Source organism: Pelodiscus sinensis, chromosome 13, assembly GCF_049634645.1.
Source record: "Pelodiscus sinensis isolate JC-2024 chromosome 13, ASM4963464v1, whole genome shotgun sequence".
Lineage (NCBI taxonomy): Eukaryota > Metazoa > Chordata > Testudines > Trionychidae > Pelodiscus > Pelodiscus sinensis.
The window spans coordinates 39,638,158-39,655,837 of NC_134723.1; the positions used below are offsets into that span (position 1 = coordinate 39,638,158).

Here is a 17,680-nt window from a genome sequence, read left to right on the forward strand (position 1 = left end):
TTTAAAGCAGAATGACTTACATGATGGTAAAAGGAGGAACCTACACTATGGCTCTAAGCCAGGATGCTGTTAAAGACCAGTTACCATAGTTTGCAATGAATATGCAAGTGTTGATGTTCAGCATGTGTGCAAATGCCTCAGCTATGAACAAGGATGGTAGGGATGTTAAATGGCTTATTGGTTAACCAGCTCTTGCTGATAAATTCTGGCAGTGGACCCCTCGCCGCAGAGGAGCTGGCAGGCTGGGCAGAGGGACTTCCTGGCTGAGGTGGAAGTGGTGATAGGACCTCATGGCAGCAGCAGGACCCAATGACTGTGTCTGTGGCAAGGCCAGGCAGCGGTCCCTAATTTAAAATGGTTAAGGCCTAACATTTCACTGATGAACCATTTTAACTTCCTTAAAGGATAGAAGCTCTGCATGTTTGTCTCCTTTAAGCAATGGATGTGGTGGTGCCATATCTCCCTGGCTGCCTTCACGATGCTAGGCACTAGGCTATGTTACCTAGTGAAGAGCCCACCCATCCGGAACTCACAAGACTTGGGCTTTAGTTCCAGCTCTGCTACTCCGTTGCTACATGACCATGGGCAACTTACTTGACCTCTCTGCACCTGAAATAATGAGGATACTGACCTCCTTTGAAGAACTAGGCCATAGTGGTGTTACACAAAATGGGAGAATCTATTTGCAGAACAGGTTAAACCACTAGCTCTGAAAATACAAGGCTTATTTTCCTTCTAAACTCCATGCTTCCAATCCATACATGGGACTAGACAGCTAAAACATCCCTCAGGCAAACAAGGGTGTACTGAATTTAATATATATACATAATATACAGTATCACGTCTCACTTATCTAGGAAACAGCATCTGCCTTCCCCATTCTCAACCCCGGATTACACATTTCTACACATACATATTAGGCCACATTTATTATGCTGCAGTCTTCTGAGGGATGGAGGCAGTAGCTGAGCTGTTGTTACTAATTCAGTCAATGAGGGGATCTCTGAGTGAAAAGGTCATGAATCCTAGAGTTACCTATTTGTCCTCAGGCAATCTCCTGTTTGACTCCAGATAGTCCTATTGCCATGGTGATGATAAACTAATTATGTGCCTCTCCTAGGGATGATCTAGTAAGAAGGACATTAAACCTTGCCTGGACCTATCAGTTTCAGAATCCCATCCTAGACTTACCTTCTGTTGGACTATGACCTTGAAAAAATAAAGATTGAAGATCTGATTAGCCACCACTTTGCACCTTGTGTGGGTCACATCAGGTGCACTCGATTACACTGAAGTGGGGAGCATCGCCCTGGAATGGAGGCATGTGTGTACCCCAGAGTTGGATCATGCTAATTGCAATCAGATTAAGTGCATCCAGCCAGCATGAATGAATACAATAGAACACCACCTGATTAACAGTTCATTCAAACATGAAAGCTGCTGGAGGTAAGAGCAACTGCTAGTTCTAGGCTTGCAGTTTCTGCTAATGAAAATGGAAGGGTAAGAGACAAGTCAACAAATTGAAACTGAAAGAAAGTAAGTGGATGGAGACATAAGCTTGGTTGGCTTTAATATAGACACTTATTATGCTTAAGATTGTTAGGAATAGCTTCTTGAGAAGTACTTGATTTAAGTTAGAAGTGGTGATGCAGTAGTGGCCAGTATTAGCTCTGTAATGTAAAAATCAGTTATAAAAAGACAAGATAATACTGTGTATGTTGGAGCAGTTCCCTGAGAGACTTTTTCTTGTCACCTTATTCCTTTCTGGGTAACAACCAGCCATCACTGACTTGCTACTAATTACTTGATACAATCTCAGAGTCCAGGGTGTAATTGTGTGTTTAAAATCTATTGCTTATGTCTGCGTATGCTTGAATCTAATAAATAGATAATAGTTGTCCAATAAATAGTTTTAGATAAGAATAAGCTTCCTTGTATCAATTTCTCATCGGCTGGAAGCACTTGTTCCCATTGATTTATTCCTGATGCTACCTGGAGTGAGTGAAACAGTAACTACCACCACTCGGGGTTCTGAAAACCCTGTGCAATAGGATGGCCAACCTCAGTTGGTTCGTATGAGTCTTTTGCAGTGCCACAACATCCATACTGCTATTTTTGGAGCATTAGCTTGAGCCACGCTGGCATGAGTATGTCTACCTTGGGCCAAGAGGCACACTTCCAGCTGTAATGTAAGAACATAAGATGATAAGAACAGCCATATTGGGTAGGACCAAAGGTTCATCTAGCCCAATATTCTGTCGTCTTACAGTGGTGGAAGCCAGGTGCCCCAGAGGGAATGAGCAGAATAGATAATCATCAAGTGATCCTACACCTGTCATTCATTTCTAGCTTCTGACAAACAGAGGCTAGAGGCACCATTCCTACACATCCTGGCTAATAGCCATTGATGGACCTATCCTCCTTGAATTTATCTAGCTCTTTTTTTTTAACCCTGTTAAAGTCCTGGCCTTCCTAACATCCTCTGGCAAGGAGTTCCACAGGTTGACTATGTGATGTAAAAAAGAAGGGATGAGGACACCCCTGCTCAGGAGAATGGGGGCAATGATCCCACTGTCTCTGAAGATATACCTTTTTGCAAAATTGGTCTAACTATTACTTCTGTTCGGAAGACTTTTTTTACCTACACAGTGTGCAAGGCAGTAAAAAAATCTATCCCATAGGCTGTGTCTACACTGGGCCACTTATTCTGGAAAATCAGCCGTTTTTCCAGAATAAGCTGCGAGCTGTCTACACTGGCCCTTGAATTTCAGGGAAAAGCAACGATGCTCTACTGTACAAAATCGGCCACTATTCCGGAAAAACTATTCTGCTCCCGCTCGGGCATAAATCCTTATTCCGGAACACTGTTCCGGAAAAGGGCCAGTGTAGACAGCCCAATAGTCTTTTCCGGAAAAAAGCCCCGATCGCGAAAATGGCGATTGGGGCTCTTTTCCGGGAAAGCGCGTCTACATTGGCCACAGATGCTTTTCCGGAAAAGGGGCTTTTCTGGAAAAGCAGCCTGACAATGTAGACACTCCTTTTCTGGAAAAACTGAAAATGGAATAGTATTCTGTTTTAAGCATTTCCGGAAATTCATGCCAGTGTGTAGACAGCCATAGAGTATAATTATCTTATAACTGACAGCCTGGGTAAATAACGGCCATTACCTTCCCTCCTAATTCAACCAGCAAATTGGGGATCTCTAAATGGTGTGGCCATCTGGGGTAGCATCAGAGAGAAAGAGGTATCTAAGGCTGAGGAGTTCAGCTTGAGAGCTGGACAAGCCATTCTCCTCCTGCATCACAACCCACCAGTGGATACCGATATTGGAAAATGAGCTCTGAGTCAGTTAATCCTATTTGTCTGGGATTGCCCTGACAAGAGAAGGAAAAACTACTTGGCGTGAAGTTTACTCCCGCCTTTCATGGAAAAGTGGGGCTTCAGAATTCCATCGAGCAACCTTCACAAACCATCTCTCCTTGGAGCACCGCAGCAGTGGCTTCTCTTCAGGTGCTCCCTCCATTAAAAGAAGAACAGACATAATGTTTCTCACACTAGCTCCTTATTTCTTCTTTTCCTTTCAACTTTTTTTCCCTTGTTCTTTCCCAGTTGTCACTGTCTCCTTTCATTCATTGAATGTAACTATCGGGGGAAACCAAAATGTGACTCGCTAGACTGATAGGCAGGAGCATGGATGTGAGAATGGATGTGACTTTTCTGTAAAATGTCATTAGGTGAGGGCAGCTTCTTTTGTAACCTTCACTTTCCAGCTTCCACTACATTAAATGAGTCATGATCTATGGCAGTTTCTACAATTCACCTGTATACTTAGCACATTAAAATTAAGAAGTTGTTAGATGTGTTTGCTACCACTTTGAGAAATCATTCCTGTGCACTCCATTTGTTCAGCATATTTCCCTCCTGCTGTATCCATTTCAAACCAGATGTAATTCCATAGCTTTGAATGAAGTTACACCAGAGGTGGATTTGATCCACTGTCTGAGTCACCCAAGCTGCATTTAAACATTAAAAATATATATTTAAAAAAAATCACAGAATTGCTTTCTGTATGGCATTAAATATTTAGGATTCGAGTTTGTCTGTGGGTGGGGAAATACCTCAGAGCAATTTCTTGACTTCTGGCAAATATCAGAAAAAAGCAGAATGAAGGATCATCCCAATAAAACACCCAGCAAAAGAAGTCATGAATGCTAGTCAGTGCTATTGTTCTAGTCATCCATGTGATCATAAGTCTAGTGGTCAGCATGTCATCTCAGCTACTTAGAACTTAGTTTACTCTGCTTTTATCAAAAGTTTGTGGTGATATTGTTCAGAGGTAGGTTTTGCTGTAAAGTATCTTTTTTTTCAGTTGCCATTGCTGCTGTTTTTGTACTGCAGCAAATCAAGCCCAGACACAGCATCTAACAGCAATGTAGTTTAGGGGATGGATAGAGGTATAGAGAATGAGACACTGATTGGGAATTGGAGTTTTTCATAGCCATGTAGAAGACTCATTTTTGTTTCTGTTCCTGATCTTTCACTGTGGCCAGCAGAAGCTGGGAGCAAACTTGAAGAAGACGACTCAGCAAGTTCTTCTGATCTAAAATAATGATAGATGCAGTAAATGGTATCCCAGCCTACTGAAGGATCCTCAGCAATTATGACAATGCAGAAGAGCGCTGCAAGAAATAAAAAGTGAAGCTCAGAGTATGAACTGGTGCAGTTAAAAATCACATCGTGGCCAGTCATAGTCATTTGTGAAAGCCACAATAAAATCTCATCCTCTCCCTCTTCATTTATTTCTCTCATTCCCAGCTAGAGCACCTCGGAAAACAGCATTATTTTGCAAATAAGTTTGAAAATTTCAAATTCATTTTCACACCTGGGTTTTGAATGGGAACCATTTTTCACTGCCTAGAAATATTTCAGAAAACTTTTTTTTAATTAAAGATGTCCTTGGGAGTCTTACTATGTAGTTGGTTTTTAATGAAATAGGAACTGAAAGTTTATCCTGTTTATCAATTTTCCCTCTTTTTTTTTTTTTCTCCTTTCTTCAAACCCCCCTCCCCCCCTGCATCTCCTATTTTAACACTTTAAAAAAGGTTGGGGGAAAGAAAAGGGGGAAAATAATAAACTGAGGGCAGGGCTGGCCCACAACATTTTGGCACCTGAGGCAGGGAGCTCATATGCACCAGCAGCAGACACAATTTTCTACACTCGGGTCCTAGTGGGGTCTCTGCCCCTCCTCCCCTCCCCCCACAAACACGCAGAGTCTGGCACCTGAGGTGGCCTCCTCAGTTCGCCTCATTGTAAGGCTAGCCCTGACTGAAGGAGAGAGGGGTTACATTTTTGGCTTCTCATTTTCAAACATTTTTCATTAAAATTTCAGAGTAGGAAAAAGTGCAGTTTTTCAATCAAAAGGCTTTCATTTGAAATATTTCAACCAGCCCTGTCCCCTAAACACTTCTTGGGAGCTATGTGTGGGAGCAATATGCACAGTGTGAATATTGTCAGCTAAAATGCTACTCAACAATCGGTGGCAGAATCGGGGACTGACATTTTTGCTTACTGGTTACAATGTTCTGACACACTCCATATGCATTTCTGCTTCCTCTTTGATTTTAGAACTGTTGGTATTTTGAATTTTAATCTTAAGATTATTTCTGGAGCCATTGAAGTGAAGAGAAAAACAAAAAAATACCCAGTTATCTATTTTCAAAACATTGCTAAAACTTAAACCAATTTTTAAAACAAACATGAACTTATTCAAAAAAACGTAAACAACTAATAGCCTAGCAGCACTGTAAAGACTAATAAAACATTTATCTGGTAGCATGAGCTTTCGTGGGTACAACCCACTTCCTCAGATGAACTTATTCAGCAGTTGCTGAGATACTTTGGCAGGATTAGGTACTTGTTCTATTATTTAAAGATTTTGGTTCTCTTTCTGTTCTTGTGATGAACACATTTATACTTATGGCATGACTTTTACATATTGTGTTTTAAGGTGGCCAATGATGGGAAGCCCCAAATGGTAGCATTTCACATAATGTAAGTGTTATTAAAACCTATATTTAAAAGTTCTGCATCAATAAATGCATTTTACATATAATTTTTTAAACCAATACTCCAAACTGTAATGTCCTCAGATTATGTATTCCATACACTGGTCTTAATTTTAGATGTATTTGCAATGAAAGATAAAAGTGTGTGTATGTATCATGTTAACGGTGTTAATCTGAATTTAATTTTTTTTTCTGGAATATGGATGAATTAAAAAAAAAAACATTTCCTGAGTACAGTTGCACTATTGCTCCTCTTTCATTACGTGTTCTAATATTTAGATGTTAATTTACTGAGTTGCTATAGTAATTCAAAGCTTCAAGTATTGCTATTGCTTTATAGCAGTGTTTCTCAACCAGTGGTCTAAGTACTCTTAGGGGTACTCGAGAAGTCTGGGAGGTATGTCAACATGACAGAAATTTGGAGAAAAATGAATTTTTGTTTTAAATTTTACAGCACTTTATTATTTTTGTACTCTTTACACCCAAAAATTTCATCGCCTACCCAGCTACAATTTAGTTGTTTAAACAAATGTCGCAATTGTAAGAAAAAAAGTATGTGCCTAAAACTGTAGGTACTGGGGGTACTTAATTTTTTTAAAGGGAGTATTTACAATGGTGTTTTTTTTTTTTTTTTTTTTTTTTTTAAAGGGTATGTTGTTTAAAAAAAAAAAGGCTGAGAAACACTGCTGCAGGTTTTGCCCTTGTGGAAATCTGGGTTATTATTTAATGTGGGTATTGAAAATACCAGTATCCATAATTAAAGATTTCTGCAAGGACTAGAGTACTATATTATTTGATAATTTACCTAGATCCAGAATCTAATCCCATTGTTAAGTCATCTTGCTTCAAGAGTAGTTCCATTGAAATCAATAAGGTATCAAAATCTTCATCTTTACTCTAGAGTACGCCCTGAAATACCGCATAAGTTGCATAATTCTGCCTTGGCGTCAATGCCACAATCCCTGGAAAATTGTAGTGCAAAATGCTGTTGCTCATTGAACAAACTTTCCCATTCATTGCTATCTAAGGCTCCGATCATTGCTATCTAAGGCTCCGATCCTGCAAAGATTTCTTTTTATGGACTGTGACTTCAGTGGGCTACTGGCACTGCATAAAGCCAAGCATACAAGTGAGATGTTGCACAATCAGGGTGTGAGTTCAAGATTGTTCTGATGGGAGAAAAGCTAGAAGTATCTCACAGCAAACAACTTGAAACTACCCATCACAATCACTCAGAAATGGTCTCGGTATGATGAGAACTGCCATATCTTTTTATGTGTGTGATGTAGATGATTTTCTTGGAAAGTTAATTGAAGCATTAACAAAGTCTATTGACTGTTTTTCTTTCTTGTTTGATAAAGTTGTGAAAATCACTGAAAAGCCTGTAGGTAATAAGTCTTCCTTGAAATCAGCTCATACAGAATGTAGCCAAAAGGGAAAAGTTTTCCAGGAGAAGCAATTGGTCACGCACGATTACCTTCTGACATAAAATAGCCCATTCAAATTTTATGTTGCCATTAAATAAATGGGAACTAACAGGAAGCCTTTTTTTTTCTTTCCCTATTAATATAGAACCTTTTTGTATAATGGTTTCTGAAATGCTGGGCCAAACTCATGTTGTGTAACTCACCATTGATGTAACATGGATGTAAAATGTTACCATAGCTGAATGGTAGTATTTTACACCCTCATTGCAAGCAAAGTAATATAAGGTGCAGGGCAATGCTAAATCACGCCAACTAAACACAATCAGTTCCTGTTTAAGTTCTTTGAAGAATTGGTGGGACCAGAACTGGACCTTCCAATTTATTTTAGGCTGTATCCTAGTATGACTAATTGAACTGAGCAGTACCTTACTCCGCAAATAGTTGCACCGAAGTCAGAATACTTGTATGATACTTGTAAAGTACAGCTGGTGTGAGTGAGGCTGACAGTATGCTACAAAAATTAAACTTCACAAAGGCATATTCTGATTCTGACTCTTTTTATGATTATAATTTACAAATTAGCCTGCCATGTAATTTGTTACTGAATCAGAGACCTTTAAAATTGGGAAAATTGTGTAGGATGCTGACAGCATGGTCAATCCATGGGGTAATGAAATGCTAAGCATTCCATTTGTGTGAAATCCTAATACTCTTACAACTGTTCAGATGTTCAAGTATGGAATTGCTTTGCTGGAATTGAAGTGTCTTCAAATAACGTACCATATGCTGGAACTGAGCAGGAGAGAGGTTGGGTGAGGGGCAGAATTATTTTAAAAGTTACTGGCAGTAATGGCCCCTGAGACGTCTGGTATGACTGTTGTTGCACTGAGATGTATTTTTCAACCAACCATTTTGGGCTATTGCCCATGTTAATATTGTCCCTGGGATTTCTGCAGTCTGATAAGTTGTGTTTAAAAAACAAAAAAAACAAAACAAAAAAACTTACATCTTCATTAAGTGATCTAGGCACTCTGAGCATTCTCCATTGCGCCATGGTGCCAATATCATAGCTACAAAATGAGGTTCTCCCTCAATGAAAAGCAAATGCCATCACAGCTGTAGAGAACTGGAAATTACCAAAACAGGGAAGAACATTCATGGTAAAGTGAAAAACACTCTAACTTTTTCCCTCTTTTTGAAGCTGTTGTGCTGCTATGAAAAAATTAAGAATCTTTTTTTTTATGGAATTTTCCATCATGCAAGTGTGAATGTTTCCAATTTAGCAAGATGTCTTTTTTTTCCACTGGCCAGATGCTATTAGAAAATGTGTGTGTGTTTTAAAGGAGAAAACCCTTAATACCCCTCTTTGAAATATTGCCTCGTTTTCCCCCCCTCACAAATTGGTGGGTTATCTAGCTAAAGAATCATTTCTTCCTACAAATGCTTGAGCTGACACAGTGCCCTGCATTCTTGCATGTAGGCCACTTTAGAGTATTTTTAAATGAAAAGACACAAAGATTTCTTCCCCTTGTTTGGGATTACTGCTTTGAATTATTCAAAGTTTAGCTAATAAAATGGTTCATATCTGCCAGTTACTTCTATTTTACTCCACTCCGTGGAGTCCCTTGTGAGCCAGAGGGAGAGGCTGAACATCAAGGGGAATGAAGATGAGTTCTTCGGCCAATGAAAGAGTAACAGAGGAGGAGGAAGAGGCAGACTAAATATAGCTTTGGAGTGGATGAAATGTTGAGTGAGGCTATGGGGAGGAAATAAAACAAGGAAGCTAGCAACAATATGCAGGAGACCAGAGAGGGTTTTGTGGGGGTTCTGTAGGGTGAACAGGAGCTTGAGTGCCTCTGCCAAGGCAAGACCTTGAAGGCCTTGATAACTCAACAGGCTAAGGCCCCTTGAGAGCCTTCAAGCCCCCTGTCTCAACAGAAAGAGATTCTGTTCCTCAGGTATCAATGGACTCTTTTTTTTTTTTTTTTTTTTTTTTTTTTTTTTCCCCTGAGGAAGGAGCCTAGCATAGAGCCCTGAACTGTGGGTGAGGTGGCACTTGTGACTGGTAAGGAGGAATAGAACCTTTTACCTTTATATCTCATTTCAGTATTTATTGCCATAAGTCATATCCATCCAAGGTTATGTCTACAGAGAAGATCGACCCTCTGGAGTTCGATCTAGCATTCGTTTTATTGCGTCTAGTGTGGACAGCTCCCACCGGTGTCTAGTACTCCTCATTCTATGAGGAGTAAGAGAAGCTGACTGGAGCATGTGTTCCCATTGGCCTCCTGCAGTGTAGATGCTGAGGTGGCTCAGCTTAAGATAAGACAAAGCCAGCTATGCCTTTTGTGTAGCTGGATAGTGAACCGTAAGCCGACCTTCCTGGTCTTGTGTAGACCAGGCCGGAGTTATTTGGTGCCCTGGGTGTAATGAATCTGTTTCCTTATTGTATATGGTCCTCTTACATCAGTCTGAAAGAATCAGGAGTAAAGGCAATGAGGTCAGTGGAGTTGCATGGGTATACAACCAATATAAGCAAAAGGCAGGGCAAGCTTATTATAGGCATGTTACAACCTCCCCCAAAATGGTGCAATTGGGCACTTTCCTATGCAGTCTCTGGAGCAGATACACCAAGTACTGAGCTTCCATAGAGGCTGATCTGCCTTCTTTCCTTATGACCTGACTCCATGAGTTCAGCAAGGAGACACACAGACAATGGGAAGGTCAGAGCACCGAATGCCCTGTTGTCTTTGATACAATAGAGCTCCCATCATGTTTGATTCTAACTCTACACTTTTCAAGAGAAATAATATATAGGTAAAAATGGATGGAATGTCAGGCTACATTATCAGCTTTCCTCGTGAGGTATCTTAGGCATTTTACCATCTACAATGTTTTATTCACCTTGTCAATAATTTAGTCACAGGGTGTTTTTGCAGTCTTCCTGCTGAAATAACGTGAGTTTTGTAAAATATAAAGAATTTGACAGGCAGAAATCTTTTCAAATAAATACAGTTCTTGGCTGCTGGTCCATGCTGTTACTGTAATTACAAATATCAAAGCCAACCTTATCCTCAAGGATTTTTAGGGACAATGGGAAGATTACTTTTAAACAGATGCATGTGTGCTTAGTAGTATATTCCCTTACATAAAAGAAGTCACATCTTAGGAAAAACAGAGGCTCATCATAGTTTCTTTATAAATATTTTAATTTTTCTGAACCTGATTAATAATGCCATAAACTGTTAAGGCTTCAGTTCAGTAAAGTACATAAGCATCTGCCTAACATGATATCACCTGAGAATTCCCACGGAAGTAAATAAGACTACAGGGATCGAGCATGGCTTGAATATCTTGATACACTAACGCCCATTTGCTCGATCTTTTTAAAGCACACAGAAATCAATGGACAGAATGTCTGACTTCAAGGTGTGCTTGTGGGTGGTTCCTTTGATTTATTTTTGTCATAATTCAAAGAATGTAGATTGCAGACTTGTGATCCTTGACACACATGGGTTGTTGGAATATTCACATTTTACTGGTGTGCCCATGCATAAAGAAGGGTATGCCACAGAAAAAATTGGACTAGTAGGATCACGGAAATTTTGTTATAGCAGCAAGTTCTGATCATTGAAAATCTGCAGCTTAAAGACCAAATGACAGATCTTCAACTCAAATGTGATTTCCATCTGTATTTATGGTTGTGAAAGCTGAAAATCCACAGGATGTCTAAATGCCTTCGAAAAGAAATGCCTGAGGAAAAAATATCAGGTATTCAATACAATGAAATTTATAACCGATTTATAACCTGACATTGAATTCAACAACCCTTTACCTCTATAGTTATCCAGAAAAGAAGATGGAAATATCTGGGCTATACTTTGAGAGAAAGAAGAGGGAAGTGAAACAGTGAAGGCATGTTTGCTTGTTGGGCATTCACACCAGTGTTTGGGAAATCATGTTAACAGACTACTCCCATAGTTACCAGGTGTGGGAAGGGGAAAATGTTTTACTTATTATTCATATAGATATACTGATGCCAGGATCACTTGTTCCCTAATCATTTCCCCTGCTTCATACATGGACTCAGTGTTCATAAAGGGCACTCAACAGAATACCTTCCCTATCCTAGAAACTATGGTTTGAGCTGGTGGTATTTGTTACTTTGAAGAGAGACCCCCTAGGAATTTGAACCCAGCCATTGCTGTGATTGACAACATCCATCAGAAAAGTTGCATCCACATTTAGGGGAATAGTTCCGGCATCATGTCCTCGGACTAAGTCATGAAACTTCTCTTAACAGTGATTGGAGTTGGCCAGTGACAACTTTGTGTGTCACACTGAAAACTGGCCTCTTGGATTCTCAGTGTTCAGAATAACTTTTTGCCTGCAATTATGAATTGTTGAGACTTGTGATTTAACTGATTCCTGTCCGGACATTGTCCTTCTGGAGTATAGTGCTCCTCAGTATCATTACGGCTCATGCTACATCAAAGCCCACTTGCTCAAACTTTTTAAAGCACACAGAAATCAATGGACAGAATGTCTGTGACTGTGTGTGCTTATGGGTGGTTCCTTTGATTTATTTCTTTGATAATCGTCAACAGATTATGTTAAACAGAGTATTATTTTTCAATTCTCCCAATGGGTTCAGTTCTCAGTGCTTCAGAGGTATCTCCTGGTACAACTTACAGCATAGAATCATAGGGTTGGAAGAGTCAGGAGGTTATTGAGTCCAAACACCTCACCATATCCCAACCAAATCATCCCTGCCAGGACTTTATCAAGCTGGGACTTAAAAACCTCCAGGGATGGAGATTCTACCACCTCCCTAAAGAACCCCATCCCAGTGCTTCACCACCCTCCTAGTGAAATAGTTTTTCCTAATATCCAACTTCAACCTCCCCCATTGCAACTTGAGACCATTGCTCTTCATTCTGTCATCTGTCACCACGAGCACAGCCTCTCTCCAATCTCTTTGGAAGCCCCCTTCAGGTAGTTAAAGGCCACTATCCAATCCCCTCACTCTTCTCTTCTGTAGACTAAATAAATCCAAATCCTTCAACTTCTCCTCATAAGTCATGCACTTCAGCCCCCTAATCATTTTTGTTGTCCTCCACTGGTCTCTCTCCTTAGAGCAACCTCAGCATGTCTCATCCCTTCCCCTGGCATATCCTGTATTCTGGGGGAAAGTGACTAGGAATAGACAATGTAATATAGAGTCAGCTTCCCTTGTTCTATGCCAGTGGAGGGTCCCTGACACCAAGGGAAGTTTTTGCTTGCTCTTTAGTGGCAAGCCCCCTTTTCACCATCACAGTATGCAAACAGCATGCAGGGTGGCCTAAGGTCAGGGCCATTGAGTTTAAGTGAAGTAAAGATACTTCTCAACATATGGCTGACTGAATCAGACACTCAGTGGTTCAACAACAGAGCACAGAACCTGCATTTCTTCCCTTAAACAGGGGACTCTCCTCTGCCCAATTGGTATTCCAGAACTGCCTGGTGATTCCTGGTAGCCCTTTCAGGAAAGGTAAGTGACATTCTATGTACACAGGAGATGGAGTTAGAGCCATCACTCCATGGGCACATCTATCCTTACCAGAAGATTGACACTCTGGAGGTCCAACTTCTAGTGTTTGATTTAGCAGGGCTAGTATAGACCCGTGAATTGAACGCTGAGGGCTAGTATAGACCCGTGAATTGAACGTTCTTTACTCCTTGCAGAAGGAGGAGTACTGGAAGAAAATGGGAGCAAATGCTCCCATTGGCCTCCCGCTGTGTGGATGACGCTATGGCTCAGCTTAAGGTAAATCGACTCCAGCTACGCATTTTGTGTAGCTAGTTATGTACCTTAAACCCACCTTCCTGGTCTAGTAAAGAACAGGCCCATATGAACTTGATACTGCCTGCACCTGATGGGGGGGGGGGGGGGGGGGAGGCAGGAAAGATGATTGGCAGAAGGTGAGTTACTGATTTTGGGGGGGGGGGGAGGCAGGAAAGATGATTGGCAGAAGGTGAGTTACTGAAATCGCAAATGAAGCGTGGTATTTAAGTATCCCCGTGCTTCATTAGCATGTTCCCGGCCAGTCGCCCATTTTAGAAATTGACTAGCCCGAAGTAACTTCCCCTGTCAACATGTGGCAGTGAAACGGGATTCTGAATTAAAGCCCTAAATCAAATTATCTGGTAAATCTCATTCCAGGAGGAATAACAGCTAATTTGATTTAGGGCTTTAATTTGGAAACCAGTTTCACTGCCGCATGTAGACATGGGCAGTTACTTCGGGCTAGTCAATTTCTAAAATGGTGACCAGCTGGGAACATGCTAATGAAGCGTGGGATATTTAAATCCCGTGCTTCATTTGAAATTTCGGTCGCCCTCATTAGCATCTCTTGATCAAACTAGGGGGCTAGTGTAGACATACCCACAGAGACAAAGTTCTAAGGAATTTGGAAGAAGGTATTGCCTTAAAGGATTTGTCATAAAATAGTTATTTAGTTCATAAATCTTGACTGGGGGGTTGCAATAGTTCAGTAGCTAATAAAGCCATGCAATTTCTGCATTGCTCCCTGTGCTCAGGAGCACCCTTAATACTGGCTCAAATATAAATAAAAACAGATGGGGGGGGGGGGAACACATTATTCGTAACTTTAGCCTGTGTAGTAATCTTCTTAGATACATGAGACCAGAGACATTATATTAATAACACTATATAAGCCACATGCATCATACTAATAAAAAGACTATTGCCTTTAAAATTATGTAGATGAGCCAAAGGAGCCTGAAGGAGTAACTTACTTTCATTAATGTAACCAAGTCAGCTCAAAATGTCTGGTAGCTTTATTACATTTTCATTAAAAAAAAATCTTGCCGCTGCTTATCAAAAAGATAAGGGTTACTCAGTGTCTCAGAATATGAATCAGCTGTGGGGGAGGGGGTTTGCACAAAGTCTTTTTTTTTCTAATTTTGTAATAATGAAACTGCTAAATGATTAGACGTTTTGAAAGAAAATCTGCTCTTAGGAAGAAATGAAATGTCCTCTGGGAATTAAGTTTAATTGATGTAAAGGCCCTGCATGCAAAATTTGGGTACAAGGAAGGATCTCGAGTTTGAGAGTGACCCTCCTTCAAAATTTAGGATATTCTGGGAGTCAGAACCTCAGCTTTGGTAAGTGAAAACTGGTATAGCTTCTTTAGGGCTGTGCTCAACACCTGATGATAGCTTGGCCCAGGATAGCAAAAGGAACCAGCCATAAAATTTGCACCCTACCCCTGGTTTTCATTTTAAATCCTAAGGTCAGGATTAATCAGGTTTAGATCCTGAAAGATATTTAGGCACTGAACTCCCACAGATTTCTCAATGGAAATTGGGTCCTTTAAAGTTTGCAGAATGGCGTAGGACACTCACAACAAGGGTCAGCCGTCAGGATATTTGGAATACGAATGTGAATACATCATTAAAAGTGAAAGTTCACTCGTGTACTACTGGTCCATTTTACTGATATTAAAAAGCCCCTCCTGACCTTTGTGTTCAAAAGGACTACTGCCTGCTGAGAGCAAGTTTCTGTGCATTGTGCTTGTACTCAGGCATTGTTAATAATGCTCTTTCGTTCCAGTGTGAAAGGATGTGCTCTCCTGGGAACTTTTCCTCGCCCAGTGAAATGAAATGCTAAGCCTTCCATTTGTGAGTGAAACCCCCATCTCTGATCCTTTCCCTTTTCACCTGGCACATCTCTCTTCTGAGATGGGACACCAAGAAAAACCTACTTTGACCCAGTTGACATTCCACAGTAAGGATCCAGAGAGAAGCATATGAAATAGTACGCTCTGACCTAGCCCTTACAACTGTTCAGATGTTCGAGTATGGAATTGCTTTGCTGGAACTGAAGTGTCTTCCAATAATGTACCACATTCTGGAACTGAGCCAGAGAGAGGCTGAGGGGCAGGGGTCTTTTAAAAGTGAATGCTAGTAATGACTCCTGGTGTTGAATACTCATCCACATCACTTATTCACTTGGGCTGGGTACTCAGGCACTTCCACCTCTTTTGGGCTCAGGACTTTGCTCTCCTGTGGTTAAAGAATGTTGCAGATGATCTGTACATGAGAATTGTGTGGCCCTTTTGTAGCTGGCAGTTTGTAGCTGTGTCATAAGGCCTTCAAGGAAGAGGCCAGAGAAAATTATGGTTCTGTGGGGTCCGTGGATAACTTAGGAGGACCAAAAATATTATCAATAAAAGACCTTTGTCTGGGGATGGATTGTTATTCTACAGTCTATACATGGCTGGCAAGTAATATAGGAAAGGGAAGGCATGTAGTTTAGATGTACCCTAAGTGCTAGTTTTTATTGTTAAGTGCACTAAAGACAACAATGTAACTGCAGCAGCATTGGCAGCATGACAGGCTAACTCCCCGAACTCCCCAGGGTCTCAGACAGTGTCATGGCTTCTTCCGTACTCTGGCATGATAAATGCAGAAGTGGGGGCCAGCAAGTGTACTCTAAAGCCTTATCTACCAGGCTTTGGTATAAAACTTCCCCCAAAATCTTAAAAACCTAGATCTTGGGAATAAAGCTTCTGCTGCCACCACCCAAATATTGATAAAGAAATCAGGGGAAAGATCATTTGGGAAATCTCACCCCTATTATAAAAATCAGGGCACACAATTAACCAATTCCAGGTTAATAACAAGAAAAGAGAAGACTTTTATTATTACAACAATATTCCTGTTGCTAAGCATAATGACTAGATAGGAAGGTAACCAAATATACTCATGGAGAAACTCCATGGGCCTAGAACTTAGTTAAAAAGAAAAGCCAAAACATCTTTTAAACAGTGCCAGACATCAGATCCCATACCCAACCCTTAAAACAATAAAGCCTAACGAAACTACCTAAACTTTACCCTACTTACAGAAAATGAAGAATGGTGTCCTGGAAGGAGAGAGAGAGAGAGACATGCTTGTCCCTCTCTGTAGCTGCAGAGAACACACCCAGAGAGACAAAAGGGAGAAAGGAATTTGGTTTTTTTCCTTTCTCCCAGTTTGAAAGTCCCACCTACATTCCTATTGGTCACTCCTCCTGGCTAGGTGTAGTTAATCCCTTAATCTCCAGACTGCTGGCTAACCTTCATAATCATGACAGACAGGAAGCTACTTAGGCACCTGGACTAAGCCCCTGCCTGTACCAATGCATCTATGCTGCTAATGTTAGAGAATCAACTCATGTATGTCTGCCCAAACTGATACCGCCAGTGCGGTAGAAAAGACAATTTGGTTCATTCTGTTTTCTCCCAGGGTGAGTAAGTTGGACCAAGAATTTTGGTGGGGAGGATTACTCTGCTCTCCTGCTTTATAACGGGTTCAAATATTGGACAACCTCTTGTAAGGACCCACTAAATCTAACGTCGAGGGTGCTCCCAGTTGGTGCTGATACTCTTTGATTAGTGAGGAGTAAGGGAAGCCAACAGGAGTGTTTTCTGTCATTGACCTCCCACTGTGGAGATCTCACCAAGCTCAGCTTAAGGTATGTTGACTCCAGCTACGTTATTTACATAGCTGGAGTTGTGTACCTTAGCCTGACCTTCTGGGGCTAGTACAGGCCTAGCATTGGACTGAGGCATCAGGGATACAGAAACAAGGCATCATCTAATTCCTACCCATTTCTACCAGAGAGGATTGAGCTAACCAGCAGTGGCTGCTTTTCCCTCAACCTACATAGATTCTGGCCTATGCAAGAATATAAGTGGGACTTTGAAGCCACAGCAGTGCTTAATACCAAAAACTTGGCCATGGCATGAGTGTTGGGAGAGAAGTTTCCCAATGCACTTTCTAAACCATCTCTCCAAGGAGAGTAACTAACAGCATTAGGAGCATGACTCCCAGTACTGTAGTCAGTTCACATTGGTGCTTTACATGGTAACTTGCTGCACTTGGAGGTGTGTTTTTTCACACCCCTGATCCAGAAAGTTACAACTCTGTAAAGTGCCAGTTGGTTAAGAACTGATCAACCACATGCAATACAATTATAATTATTTCTATTATCATAGAACTCCAATTATGGACCCATCATCATAGGCACTATATGAACAGAACCAAAGGACAATCACTCTTCTCGACAGCTGACATTCTTCAGTGAATGGAAATAGGCTTTCGGGTCTGAAATACCTTGGTGCTTTTAAGGGTGGCTAGAAA

General features: G+C 40.9%; 1 long non-coding RNA gene across 1 annotated transcript; it reads left to right on the plus strand.

Annotated features, from left to right (window-relative positions):
• Window positions 1–1,369: 1,369 nt before the first annotated feature.
• On the plus strand, window positions 1,370–13,299 carry LOC142831304 (uncharacterized). The gene is made up of 3 exons (XR_012907029.1): window positions 1,370–1,536; window positions 12,955–13,022; window positions 13,217–13,299. It is a non-coding gene; the product is annotated as an uncharacterized LOC142831304 (long non-coding RNA).
• The last annotated feature ends 4,381 nt before the right edge of the window (window positions 13,300–17,680 follow it).